This window comes from Triticum urartu, chromosome 5, assembly GCF_003073215.2.
Source record: "Triticum urartu cultivar G1812 chromosome 5, Tu2.1, whole genome shotgun sequence".
NCBI lineage: Eukaryota > Viridiplantae > Streptophyta > Magnoliopsida > Poales > Poaceae > Triticum > Triticum urartu.
The window spans coordinates 286,845,492-286,858,446 of record NC_053026.1 but is presented as its reverse complement, the minus strand read 5'-3'; positions in this window follow the sequence as shown (position 1 = coordinate 286,858,446).

Genomic DNA, 12,955 nt, shown 5'->3' with positions numbered 1-12,955 from the left:
GATGACTCTCCGGTCAATAACCAACAGCGGGATCTGGATACCCATGTTGGCTCCCACATGTTCCACGATGATCTCATCGGATGAACCACGATGTCAAGGACTTAATCAATCACGTATACAATTCCCTTTGTCTAGCGGTACGATACTTGCCCGAGATTCGATCGTTGGTATCCCGATACCTTGTTCAATCTCGTTACCGGCAAGTCTCTTTACTCGTTTCGTAACACATCATCCCGTGATCAACTCCTTGATCACATTGTGCACATTATGATGATGTCCTACTGAGTGGGCCCAGAGATACCTCTCCGTTTACACGGAGTGACAAATCCCAGTCTCGATTCGCGCCAACCCAACAGACACTTTCGGAGATACCTGTAGTGTACCTTTATAGCCACCCGGTTACGTTGTGACGTTTGGCACACCCAAAGCACTCCTACGGTATCCGGGAGTTGCACAATCTCATGGTCTAAGGAAATGATACTTGACATTAGAAAAGCTTTAGCATACGAACTACATGATCTTGTGCTAGGCTTAGGATTGGGTCTTTGTCCATCACATCATTCTCCTAATGATGTGATCCCGTTATCAATGACATCCAATGTCCATGGTCAGGAAACCGTAACCATCTATTGATCAACGAGCTAGTCAACTAGAGGCTTACTAGGGACATGGTGTTGTCTATGTATCCACACATGTATCTAAGTTTCCTATCAATACAATTCTAGCATGGATAATAAACGATTATCATGAACAAGGAAATATAATAATAATCAATTTATTATTGCCTCTAGGGCATATTTCCAACACTATGATCTTGAGGGAATAAAAATAAAAAGAAGAGAAAGAACAAAAAGAAATAAAGAGATCATATATGGATCTTATGGAGAGTAATGATACGTCTCCGTCGTATCTATAATTTTTGATTGTTCCATGCCAATATTATTCAACTTTCATATACTTTTTGGCAACCTTTTATATTATTTTTGGGACTAACATATTGATCCAGTGCACAGAGCCAGTTCCTGTCTGTTGCATGTTTTTGGTTTCGCAGAATATCCATATCAAACGGAGTCCAAACGGGATAAAAACGGACGGAGCTTATTTTTGGAAAATATGGAAAATTCGGAAGGAAAATCAACGCGAACCAGTGCCCGAGGTGGTCACGAGACAGGGGGGCGCCCCCCCAGGGCGCGCCCCCTGCCCTCGTGAGCCCACCAAAAGGCGGTTGATGCTCTTCTTTTGCCGCAATAAAGCTAATATTCGGAAAAAAATCACGGCGAAGGTTTCAGGCCAATCGGAGTTACGGATCTCCATATATACGCGAAACGGTGAAACAGAGCCAGGAGAGAACGCAGAAACAGAGAGAGACAGAGAGATAGATCCAATCTCGGAGGGGCTCTCACCCCTCCCACGCCATGGGAGCCAAGGACCAGAGGGTAAACCCTTCTCCCATCTACGGAGGAGGTCAAGGAAGAAGAAGAAGGAGGGGGGCTCTCTCCCCCTCGCTTCCGGTGGCACCGGAGTGCCACCGGGGGCCATCATCATCACCGTCATCTTCACCAACAACTTCACCGCCATCATCACCAACTCTTCCCCCCTCTATGCAGCGGTGTAACCTCTCTCTTACCCGCTGTAATCTCTACTTAAACATGGTGCTCAACGCTATATATTATTTCCCAATGATGTATGGCTATCCTATGATGTTTGAGTAGATCTGTTTTGTCCTAATGGCTATTTGATGATCGTGATTGGTTTGAGTTGTATGTTTTATTATTGGTGCTGTCCTATGGTGCTCTCCGTGTCGAGCAAGCGTGAGGGATTCCCGCTGTAGGGTTTGCAATATGCTTATGATTTGCTTATGGTGGGTGGCGTGAGTGACAGAAGCACAGACCCGAGTAAGTAGGTTGTTTGCGTATGGGATAAAGGGGACTTGATACTTTAATGCTATGGTTGGGTTTTACCTTAATGAATCTTTAGTAGTTGTGGATGCTTTCTAGAGTTCCAATCATAAGTGCATATGATCCAAGTAGAGAAAGTATGTTAGCTTATGCCTCTCCCTCAAATAAAATTGCAATAAGGATTACCGGTCTAGTTATCGATTGCCTAGGGACAAATAACCTTCTTGTTGACAAAAGCTCTTTACTAAAACTAATTTAGTTGTGTCTAAACAGCCCCTAGATTTTATTTTCGTCTTCTTTACTTTCTTGCAAGCCTACCCCAAAACACCTACAAAGTACTTCTAGTTTCATACTTGTTTCCGGTAAAGCGAACGTCAAGCGTCGTAGAGTTGTATCGGTGGTCGATAGAACTTGAGGGAATATTTGTTCTACCTTTAGCTCCTCGTTGGGTTCGACACTCTTACTTATCGAAAGAGGCTACAATTGATCCCCTATACTTGTGGGTTATCAAGTAATGACTTCACATATAAAGAGTATGATGAATAAAAGTTGTTGAGAGTTGACAAACATAGTTTTGGTCATCGTTGAAATTAATAGGAAGTAATAAAGAAAGAGAGGTCCTCACATATAAATATACTATCTTGGACATCTTTTATGATTGTGAGCACTCGTTAAAATATGACATGCTAAAGAGTTGATGTTGGACAAGGAAGACAACATAATGGGTTATGTTTTCTTACATCCGAAATAAATTATATTGTCGTGGATCATCCAACATGTTGAGATTGCCTTTCTCTCTTATGCTAGCCAAATTCTTTGCACCAAGTAGAGATACTACTTATGCTTCCAAATATCCTTAAACCCAGTTTTGCCATGAGAGTCCACCATATCTACCTATGGATTGAGTAAGATCCTTCAAGTAAGTTGTCATTGTTGCAAGCAATAAAAGTTTCTCTCTAAATATGTATGATTTATTAGTGTGGAGAAAATAAGCTTCATACGATCTTGTGATGTGGAAGAAATAAAAGTGACGGAGTGCATAATAAAGGTCCATATCACAAGTGGCAATATAAAGTGACGTTCTTTTGCATTAAGATTTCGTGCATCCAACCATAAAAGCACATGACAACCTCTGCTTCCCTCTGCGAAGGGCCTATCTTTTATTCTTGTCGTATACAAAAGTCTTGGTGATCTTCACCTTTCCATTTTACATTTTATCCTTTGGCAAGCACAATGTGTTGGAAAGATCCTGATATATATAGCCAATTGGATGTGAGTTTTCATGAACTATTATTGTTGACATTACCCTTGAGGTAAAAGGTTGGGAGGCAATACTATAAGCCCCTATCTTTCTCTGTGTCCAATTAAAACTCTATACCCATAAATATTGAGTGAGTGTTAGCAATTGTGAAAGACTAAATGATAGTTGATTATGTGGACTTGCTGAAAAGCTCTGATGTTGACTCTTTCAGATGTTATGATAAATTGCAATTGCTTCAATGACTGAGATTATAGTTTGTTAGTTTTCAATAAAGTTTACGATTCATACTTGAAACTGTGAATGAATTGTTACTTTAGTATAAGAGATCATATGACAATATATATGTTGCTGTTCTAAGAATGATCATGATGCTCTCGTGTCCGTATTTTATTTTTATCGACACCTCTATCTCTAAACATGTGGTCATATTTTTCGATATTGGCTTCCGCTTGAGGACAAGCAAGGTCTAAGCTTGGGCGAGTTGATACGTCCATTTTGAATCATGCTTTTATATCGATATTTATTGCATTATGGGCAGTTATTACACATTATGTCACAATACTTATGCCTATTCTCTCTTATTTTACAAGGTTTACATGAAGAGGGGGAATGCCGGCAGCTGGAATTCTGGGCTGGAAAAGGAGCAAATATTAGAGACCTATCCTGCACAACTCCCAAAGTCCTGAAACTTCGCGGGAGCACGCTTCAGAAGATATAAAAATATTGGGTGAAGGAAGTACCAAAGGGGGGCCACCCACCATCCACGAGGGTGGGGGCGCCCCTAACCCCCTTGGCGCGCCCCCTGCCTCGTGGGCCCCCTGGCAGGCCTCCGGTGTCCATCTTCTGTTATATGAGGTCCTTTGCCCTGGAAAAAATTATAAGCTAGCTCACGGTACGAAACTCCGCCGCCACGAGGCGGAACCAATCTAGGGCTCTAGCGGAGCTGTTCTGCCGGGGAAACTTCCCTCCGGGAGGGGGAAATCATCACCACTGTCATCATCATCGATCCTCTCATCGGGAGGGGGTCAATCTCCATCAACATCTTCACCAGCACCATCTCATCTCAAACCCTAGTTCATCTCTTGTATCCAATCTTTGTCCCAAAACCTCAGATTGGTACCTGTGGGTTGCTAGTAGTGTTGATTACTCTTTGTAGTTGATGCTAGTTGGTTTATTCGGTGGAAGATCATATGTTCAGATCCTTTATGCATATTAATACCCTCTGATTATGAACATGAATATGATTTGTGAGTAGTTACGTTTGTTCTTGAGGACATGGGAGAAGTCTTGCTATAAGTAGTCATGTGAATTTGGTATTCGTTCGATATTTTGATGAGATGTATGTTGTCTTTCCTCTAGTGGTGTCATGTGAACGTCGACTACATGACACTGCACCATTGTTTGGGCCTAGAGGAAGGCATTGGGAAGTAATAAGTAGATGATGGGTTGCTAGAGTGACAGAAGCTTAAACCCTAGTTTATGCGTTGCTTCGTAAGGGGCTGATTTGGGTCCGTATGTATCATGCTATGGTTAGGTTTACCTTAATACTTCTTTTGTAGTTGTGGATGCTTGCAAGAGGGGTTAATCATAAGTGGGATGCTTGTCCAAGGAAGGGAAGTACCCAAGCACCGGTCCACCCACATATCAAATTATCAAAGTACCGAACGCGAATCGTATGAACATGATGAAAACTAGCTTGACGATAATTCCCATGTGTCCTCGGGAGCGCTTTCCTTTATATAAGAGTTTGTTCAGGCTTGTCCTTTGCTAAAAAAGGATTGGGCCATCTTGCTGCACCTTATTTACTTTCATTACTTGTTACCCGTTACAAATTACCTAATCAGAAAACTATCTATTACCGATAATTTCAGTGCTTGCAGAGAATACCTTACTGAAAACTGCTTATCATTTCCTTCTGCTCCTCGTTGGGTTCGACACACTTACTTATCGAAAGGACTACGATAGATCCCCTATACTTGTGGGTCATCAGGCGGCAACAAAGTAATCCAGGAGTGGATCACTAGACAGCGGTCAAGAACATCTTGAAATACCTGAAAAGGACTAAGGATATGTTTCTCGTTTATGGAGGTGACAAAGAGCTCATCGTAAACGGTTACGTCGATGGAAGCTTTGACACTGATCAGGATGACTCTAAGTCACAAACCGGATATGTATTTTTATTAAATGGTGGAGCCGTCAGTTGGTGCAGATCTAAGCAGAGCATTGTGGCGGGATACATAGAGATTTGCAAGATACATACGGATCTGAATGTTGCAGACCCATTGACTAAGCCTCTCTCACGAGCAAAACATGATCAGCACCAAGACTCCATGGGTGTTAGAATCATTACTATGTAAGCTAGATTATTGACTATAGTGCAAGTGGGAGACTGAAGGAAATATGCCCTAGAGGCAATAATAAAGTTGTTATTTATATTTCCTTATATCATGATAAATGTTTATTATTCATGCTAGAATTGTATTTACCGGAAACTTAGTACATGTGTGAATACATAGACAAATAGAGTGTCCCAAGTATGCTTCTACTTGACTAGCTCATTAATCAAAGATGGTTGAGTTTCCTAGCCATACACATGTGTTTTCATTTGATGAACGAGATCACATCATTAGAGAATGATGTGATGGACAAGACCTATCCATTACCTTAGCATAATGATCGTTTAGTTTTTCTGCTATTGCTTTCTTCATGACTTATACATGTTCCTCAGACTATGAGATTATGCAACTCCCGAATACCGGAGGAACACCCTATGTGCTATCAAATGTCACAACATAACTGGGTGATTATAAAGATGCTCTACAGGTGTCTCCGATAGTGTTTGTTGAGTTGGCATAGATCGAGATTAGGATTCGTCACTCTATGTATCAGAGAGGTATCTCTGGGCCCTCTCGGTAATGCACATCACTATGAGCCTTGCAAGCAATGTGTCTAATGAGTTACCCATGGGATGATGCATTACAGAACGAGTAAAGAGACTTGCCGGTGACGAGATTGAACTAGGTATGAGGATACCGACGATCGAATCTTGGGCAAGTAACATACCGATGACAAAGGGAACAACGTATGTGGTTATGCGTTTTGACCAATAAAGATCTTCATAGAATATGTAGGAGACAATATGAGCATCCAGGTTCCGCTATTGGTTATTGACCGGAGATGTGTCTCGGTCATGTCTACATAGTTCTCGAACCCGTAGGGTCCGCACGCTTAACGTTTGATGACGATTTGTATTATGAGTTATGTGATTTGATGTACCGAAGGTTGTTCAGAGTCCCGGATGAGATCACGGACATGACGAGGAGTCTCTAAATGGTCGAGACATAAAGATTGATATATTGGACCATGTTATTGAGACACCGGAAGTGTTTCGGATGGTTTCGAGTAAAAACGGAGTGCCATAGGGGTTACCGGACCCCCCCGGGGGGGAACGAATGGGCCACCATGGGCCTTATTGGAGAGAGGGGAGGGCAGCCAGGGTAGTCTGCCCCCCCTGCAGTCCAAATTGGACAAGGGAAGGGGGCGACGCCCCCCTTTCCTACTCCCTCTCCCTCTCCTTCCTTCCCCCTCTCTCCCTTTTGGTGGAATCCTACTAGGAATAGTAGTCCTAGTAGGACTCCCCTCTTAGGCGTGCCCTAGGGGCCGGCCGGCTGGCCCTCCCCTCCTCTCACCTTTATATATGTGGGGAGGGGGGCACCCTAGAACACACAAGTTGATCTTTTAGCCATGTGCGGTGCCCCCCTCCATAGTTACACACCTCGGTCATATCATCGTAGTGCTTTGGCGAAGCCCTGCATCGGTAACTTCATTGTCACCGTCGCCACGCCGTCGTGCTGACGGAACTCACCCTCAGCCTCAACTGGATCAAGAGTTCGAGGGACGTCATCGAACAGAACGTGTGCTGATCACGGAGGTGTCGTGCGTTCGATACTTGGATCGGTTGGATTGCGAAGACGTTCGACTACATCAACCGCGTTACTAAACGCTTCTGCTTTCGGTCTACGAGGGTACGTAGACACACTCTCCCCTCTCGTTGATATGCATCTCCTAGATAGATCTTGTGTGACCGTAGGTAATTTTTTTTGAAATACTGCATTCCCCAACACAAGCATGCACACAGTTGCCATTTGCAAAGCGTGTATGATGTCAGACAATATCACAAACGGTGCGGGCAAACTAAACGTTTGCGTTAGTAGCCTTATCGTACACGATTCACATCCATGAACTGTTTCTGATGAAGTATGCATCGTAAACGTTGCACCACAGAATAGTGTGTGCGATAGTTGTCGTGTACGACGATGTTACGACGGTCCGACGTTTCGTAATCCTGTCCGACACTCGTACAACGATTAGCTAATCTTCTTAATTAGTTATCGCATACAGTCTGGGAAAGCGAATGTGTGTGATTGTATGCTTATCATACACATTATATAATAGTGAACCGTTTGTGATGGGCACCACAGAATACCGACTACGATGGCAATGCGAGCACAAACGAGTAGGAGTACTGTAGGGTCCCTATCCCCGACGGTTTCTGGGTCATGTGAGAAGGACCCCCTATCGCCGTCACTCACTAGGCGACGGTTCCAAATGCCATCGCGGAAAGGGGTTAAAAACCGTTTGTATAGTGATACGTCTCCAACGTATCTACTTTTCCTAACACTTTTCCTCTTATTTTGGACTCTATTTTGCATGATTTGAATGAAACTAATCCCGGACTGACGCTGTTTTCAAAAGAACTACCATGGTGTTGTTTTTGTGCAAAAATAGAAGTTCTCGGAATGAAACGAAACTTTGCGAGGAATTTTTATATAATATATAAGAATTTCTGGAACCAAGACCTATTGAAGGGGGGCACTTAGGTGGGCACAACCCACCAGGGTGCGCCCCCCTCACCGGGCGCACCCAGGTGGGTTGTTCCCACCCGGTGGCCCCGCAGACCCTAAAACCGACGCTATAAAATCCTATTTTCCAGAAAAATCAAGGAGAAAGAATTATCGCGATCCACGAGACAGAGCCGCCGTCACCTCATGTTCTTCATCGGGAGGCCAGATCTGGAGTCCGTTTGGGGCTCCGGAGAGGGGGTCTTCGTTCTTCGTCATCACCAACCCTTCTCCATCGCTAATTCCATGATGCTCCCCACCGGGAGTGAGAAATTCTTTCGTAGGCTCGCTGGTCGGTGAGGAGTTGGATGAGATTCATCATGTAATCGAGTTAGTTTTGTTAGGGCTTGATCCCTAGTATCCACTATGTTCTAAGATTGATGTTGCTATGACTTTGCCATGCTTAATGCTTGTCACTTTGGGCACGGGTGCCATGATTTCAGATCTGAACTGTTTATGTTATCACCATTATATCCATGTTCTAGATCCGATCTTGCAAGTTATAGTCACCTACTACGTGTTACGATCCGGCAACTCCAGAGTGACAATAACCGAGACTTCTCCCGGTGATGACCGTAGTTTGAGGAGTTCATTTATTCACTATGTGTTAATGCTTTGTTCTGATTCTCTATTAAAAGGAGGCCTTAATATCCCTTAGTTTCCAATATGGACCCCGCTGCCACATGAGGGTAGGACAAAAGATGTCATGCAAGTTCTTTCCATAAGCACGTATGACTATTTATGGGATACATGCCTATATTATATTGACGAACTGGAGCTAGTGCCGTATCGCCCTAGGTTTATAACTGTCTCGTGATGAATATCATCCAACAATTCACTGATCCAATGCCTACGAATTTATCCTATATTGTTCTTGCTAAGTTACTACTACTATTGTTACTGTTACACTTGCTACAAAACTATTGCTATCACTGTTACCGTTACCGTTACTGCCGCTACTATCATCAAAACTATCATACTACTTTGCTCCTGATCACCTTGCTGTAGATAATTAATCTCCAGGTGTGGTTGAATTGACAACTCAGCTGCTAATACCTTCAAATATTCTTTGGCTCCCCTTGTGTCAAATCTATAAATTTGGGTTGAATACTCTACCCTCGAAAACTGTTGTGATCCCCTATACTTGTGGGTTATTATATAGCACCGACGCGCACCAGTGATATGGCTTTATCCAGACTTTTGGAGAAGCATGTATTTACAAGAAAGTGAGTGGGAGCTCTGTAGCATTTCTATTATTATATGTGGATGACATATTGTTGATTGGAAATGATATAGAATTTCTAGATAGCATAAAAGGATGCTTGAATAAAAGTTTTTCAATGAAAGACCTCGGTGAAGCTGCTTATATATTGGGCATCAAGATCTATAGAGATCGATCAAGACGCTTAATTGGACTTCCACAAAGCACATACCTTGATAAAGTTTTGAAGAAGTTCAAAATGGATCAGTCAAAGAAAGGTTTCTTGCCTGTGTTACAAGGTGTGAAGTTGAGTCAGACTCAATGCCCGACCATTGCAGAAGATAGAGAGAAAATGGAAGTCATTCCCTATGCCTCAGCCATAGGTTCTATCATGTATGCTATGCTATGTCCCAGACCTGATGTGTGCCTTGCTATAAGTCTAGCAGGGAGGTACCAAAGTAATCTAGGAGGGGATCACTGGACAACGGTCAAGAACATCCTAAAGTACCTGAAAAGGACTAAGGATATGTTTCTCATTTATGGAGGTGACAAAGAGCTCGTCGTAAATGGTTACGTCGATGCTAGCTTTGACATTGATCCGGATGATTCTAAGTCACAAACCGGATACATATTTATATTGAATGGTGGAGCTGTTAGTTGGTGCAGCTCCAAGCAAAGCATTGTGGCGGGATCTACGTGTGAAGCGGAGTACATAGCTGCTTCGGAAGCAGCGAATGAAGGAGTCTGGATGAAGGAGTTCATATCCGATCTAGGTGTAATACCTAGTGCGTTGGGTCCAGTGAAAATATTTTGTTACAATACTGGAGAAATTGCCTCGGCGAAGGAATTCGGATTTCACAAAAGAACCAAACACATTAAGAGACACTTCAACTCCATCTGTAATCAAGTCAAGGAGGGAGACATAGAGATTTCCAAAATACATACGGATCTGAATGTGGCAGATCCGTTGACTAAGCCTCTTCCACGAGCAAAACATGATCAGCACCAAGACTCCATGGGTGTTAGGATCATTATAAGGTAATCTAGATTATTGAATCTAGTGCAAGTGGGAGACTCAAGGAAATATGCCCTAGAGGAAATAATAAAGTTTTTATTTTATATTTCCTTATATCATGATAAATGTTTATTATTCATGCTAGAATTGATTTAACAAAAAGTTGATACATGTGTGGATACATAGACAAAACACCGTGTTCGTAGTAAGCCTCTACTATACTAGCTCGTTAATCAAAGATTGTTAAGTTTCCTAACCATAGACATGTGTTGTCATTTGATGAACGGGATCACATCGTTAGGAGAATGATGTGATGGACAAGATCCATCCATTAGCTTAGCATATTGATCGTTCAGTTTTATTGCTATTGCTTTCTTCATGTCATATACATATTCCTTTGACTATGATATTATGCAACTCCCGGATACCGGAGGAATACCTTATGTGCTATCAAACATCACAACGTAATTGGGTGATTATAAAGATGCTCTACAGGTATCTCCGAAGGTGTTTGTTGGATTGGCATAGATCGAGATTAGGATTTGTCACTCCGAGTATTAGACAGGTATCTTTGGGCCCTCTCGGTAATACACATCATAAGAAGCCTTGCAAGCAATGTGACTAATGAGTTAGTTGCGGGATGATGTATTACGGAACGAGTAAGGAGACTTGCCAGTAACGAGATTGAACTAGGTATGAAGATACCGACGATCGAATCTCGGGCAAGTAACATATCAATGACAAAGGGAATAACATATGTTGGCATTACGGTACGACCAATAAAGATCTTCGTAGAATATGTGGGAACCAATATGAGCATCCAGGTTCCTCTGTTTGTTATTGACCGGAGAGGTGTCTCGGTCATGTCTACATAGTTCTCGAACCCGTAGGGTCCGCACGCTTAACGTTCAATGATGATTTTGTATTATATGAGTTATGTGATTTGGTGGCCGGATGTTGTTTGGAGCCCCGAATGAGATCACGGACATGACGAGGAGTCTCGAAATGGTTGATAGGTGAAGATTTATATATAGGACGATGGTATTCGGACACTGAAGTGTTCCGGGGGTACCAGGTACATATCGGGTCACCGGAAAGAGGTTCCGGGCACTCACGACAAAGATATGGGCCTAATGGGCCAAGAGGGGAAACGCAGCAGCGAGCATGGGTTGTTGCGCCCCCCATATAGGTCGAACCTGGAGGGGAAGGAAAGAGGGGAAGAGAGAAAGGAAGGGGAGGGATTCGGCCTCCCCCCTCCTTCTCTCCTCCCTCCTCCTTCCTCCCCCCTTCTGGAATTTATGGTAAGGGGGGGTGAATAGGACTAGGGCCCCAAGTAGGATTCCTCCTACTTGGGCGCCCCCTTGGCTGCTCCCTCTCCCTCCCACCTATATATATGAGGGGGAGGCGCCTAGAACACACAACAACATCTGTTAGCCGTGTGCGGCGCCTCCCTCCACAGATTACACCTCCGGTCATATCTTCGCAGTGCTTTGGCGAAGCCCTGCACGGATCACTTCACCATCACTGTCACCACGCCGTCGTGCTGACGGAACTCTCCCTCGACACTTTGCTGGATCAAGAGTTCGAGGGACGTCATCGAGTTGAACATGTGCAGAACTCGGAGGTGCCGTACGTTCGGTGCTTGATCGGTCGGAACGAGAAGAAGTTCGACTACATCAACCGTGTTGTCAAACGCTTCCGCTTTTGGTCTACGAGGGTATGTAGACACACTCTCCCCCTCTCGTTGTTATGCATCTCCTAGAAAGGTCGTGCGTGAGCGTAGGAATTTTTTTGAAATTGCACGCTACATTTCCAAACACTCTGGTATTTTCTTCGCCTAATATTTTTTATATAATCCAAAATAATTCTCCATAAATTTTCAGGACTTTTGGAGTTGTGCAGAATAGGTCTCTTAGATTTGCTCCTTTTCTAGTCCAGAATTCCAGCTGCCAGCATTCTCCCTCTTCATGTAAACCTTGTAAAATAAGAAAAAAAGGCATAAGTATTGTACCAAAATAGGTAATAACAACCCATAATGCAATAAATATCAATAAGCATGATGCAAAATGGATGTATCAACGATGATCACGTCGACCTTGGAACCATTCCCTACGCACATCGTCACCTCATCCTTAGCCAATCTTCATTTATTTCGCAGCTCCTGTTTCGAGTTACAAATATGAGCAACCGAACCAGTATCAAATACCCAGGCACTACTACGAGCATTAGTAAGGTACACATCAATAACATGTATATCAAATATACCTTTGTTCACTTTGCCATCCTTCTTATCCGCCAAGTATTTGGGGCAGTTCTGTTTCCACTAACCATTTCCTTTGAAGTAGAAGCACTTAGTTTCAAGCTTGGGTCCAGCTTTGGGCTTCTTCACGGGAGCGGTGATGTCTACTACACAACCTTCTTCTTGTAGACGTTGTTGGGCCTCCAAGTGCAGAGGTTTGTATGACAATAGCAAATTTCCCTCAAGTGGATGACCTAAGGTTTATCAATCCGTGGGAGGCGTAGGATGAAAATGGTCTCTCTCAAGCAACCCTGCAACCAAATAACAAAGAGTCTCTTGTGTCCCCAACACACCCAATACAATGGTAAATTGTATAGGTGCACTAGTTTGGCGAACAGATGGTGATACAAGTGCAATATGGATGGTAGATAAAGGTTTTT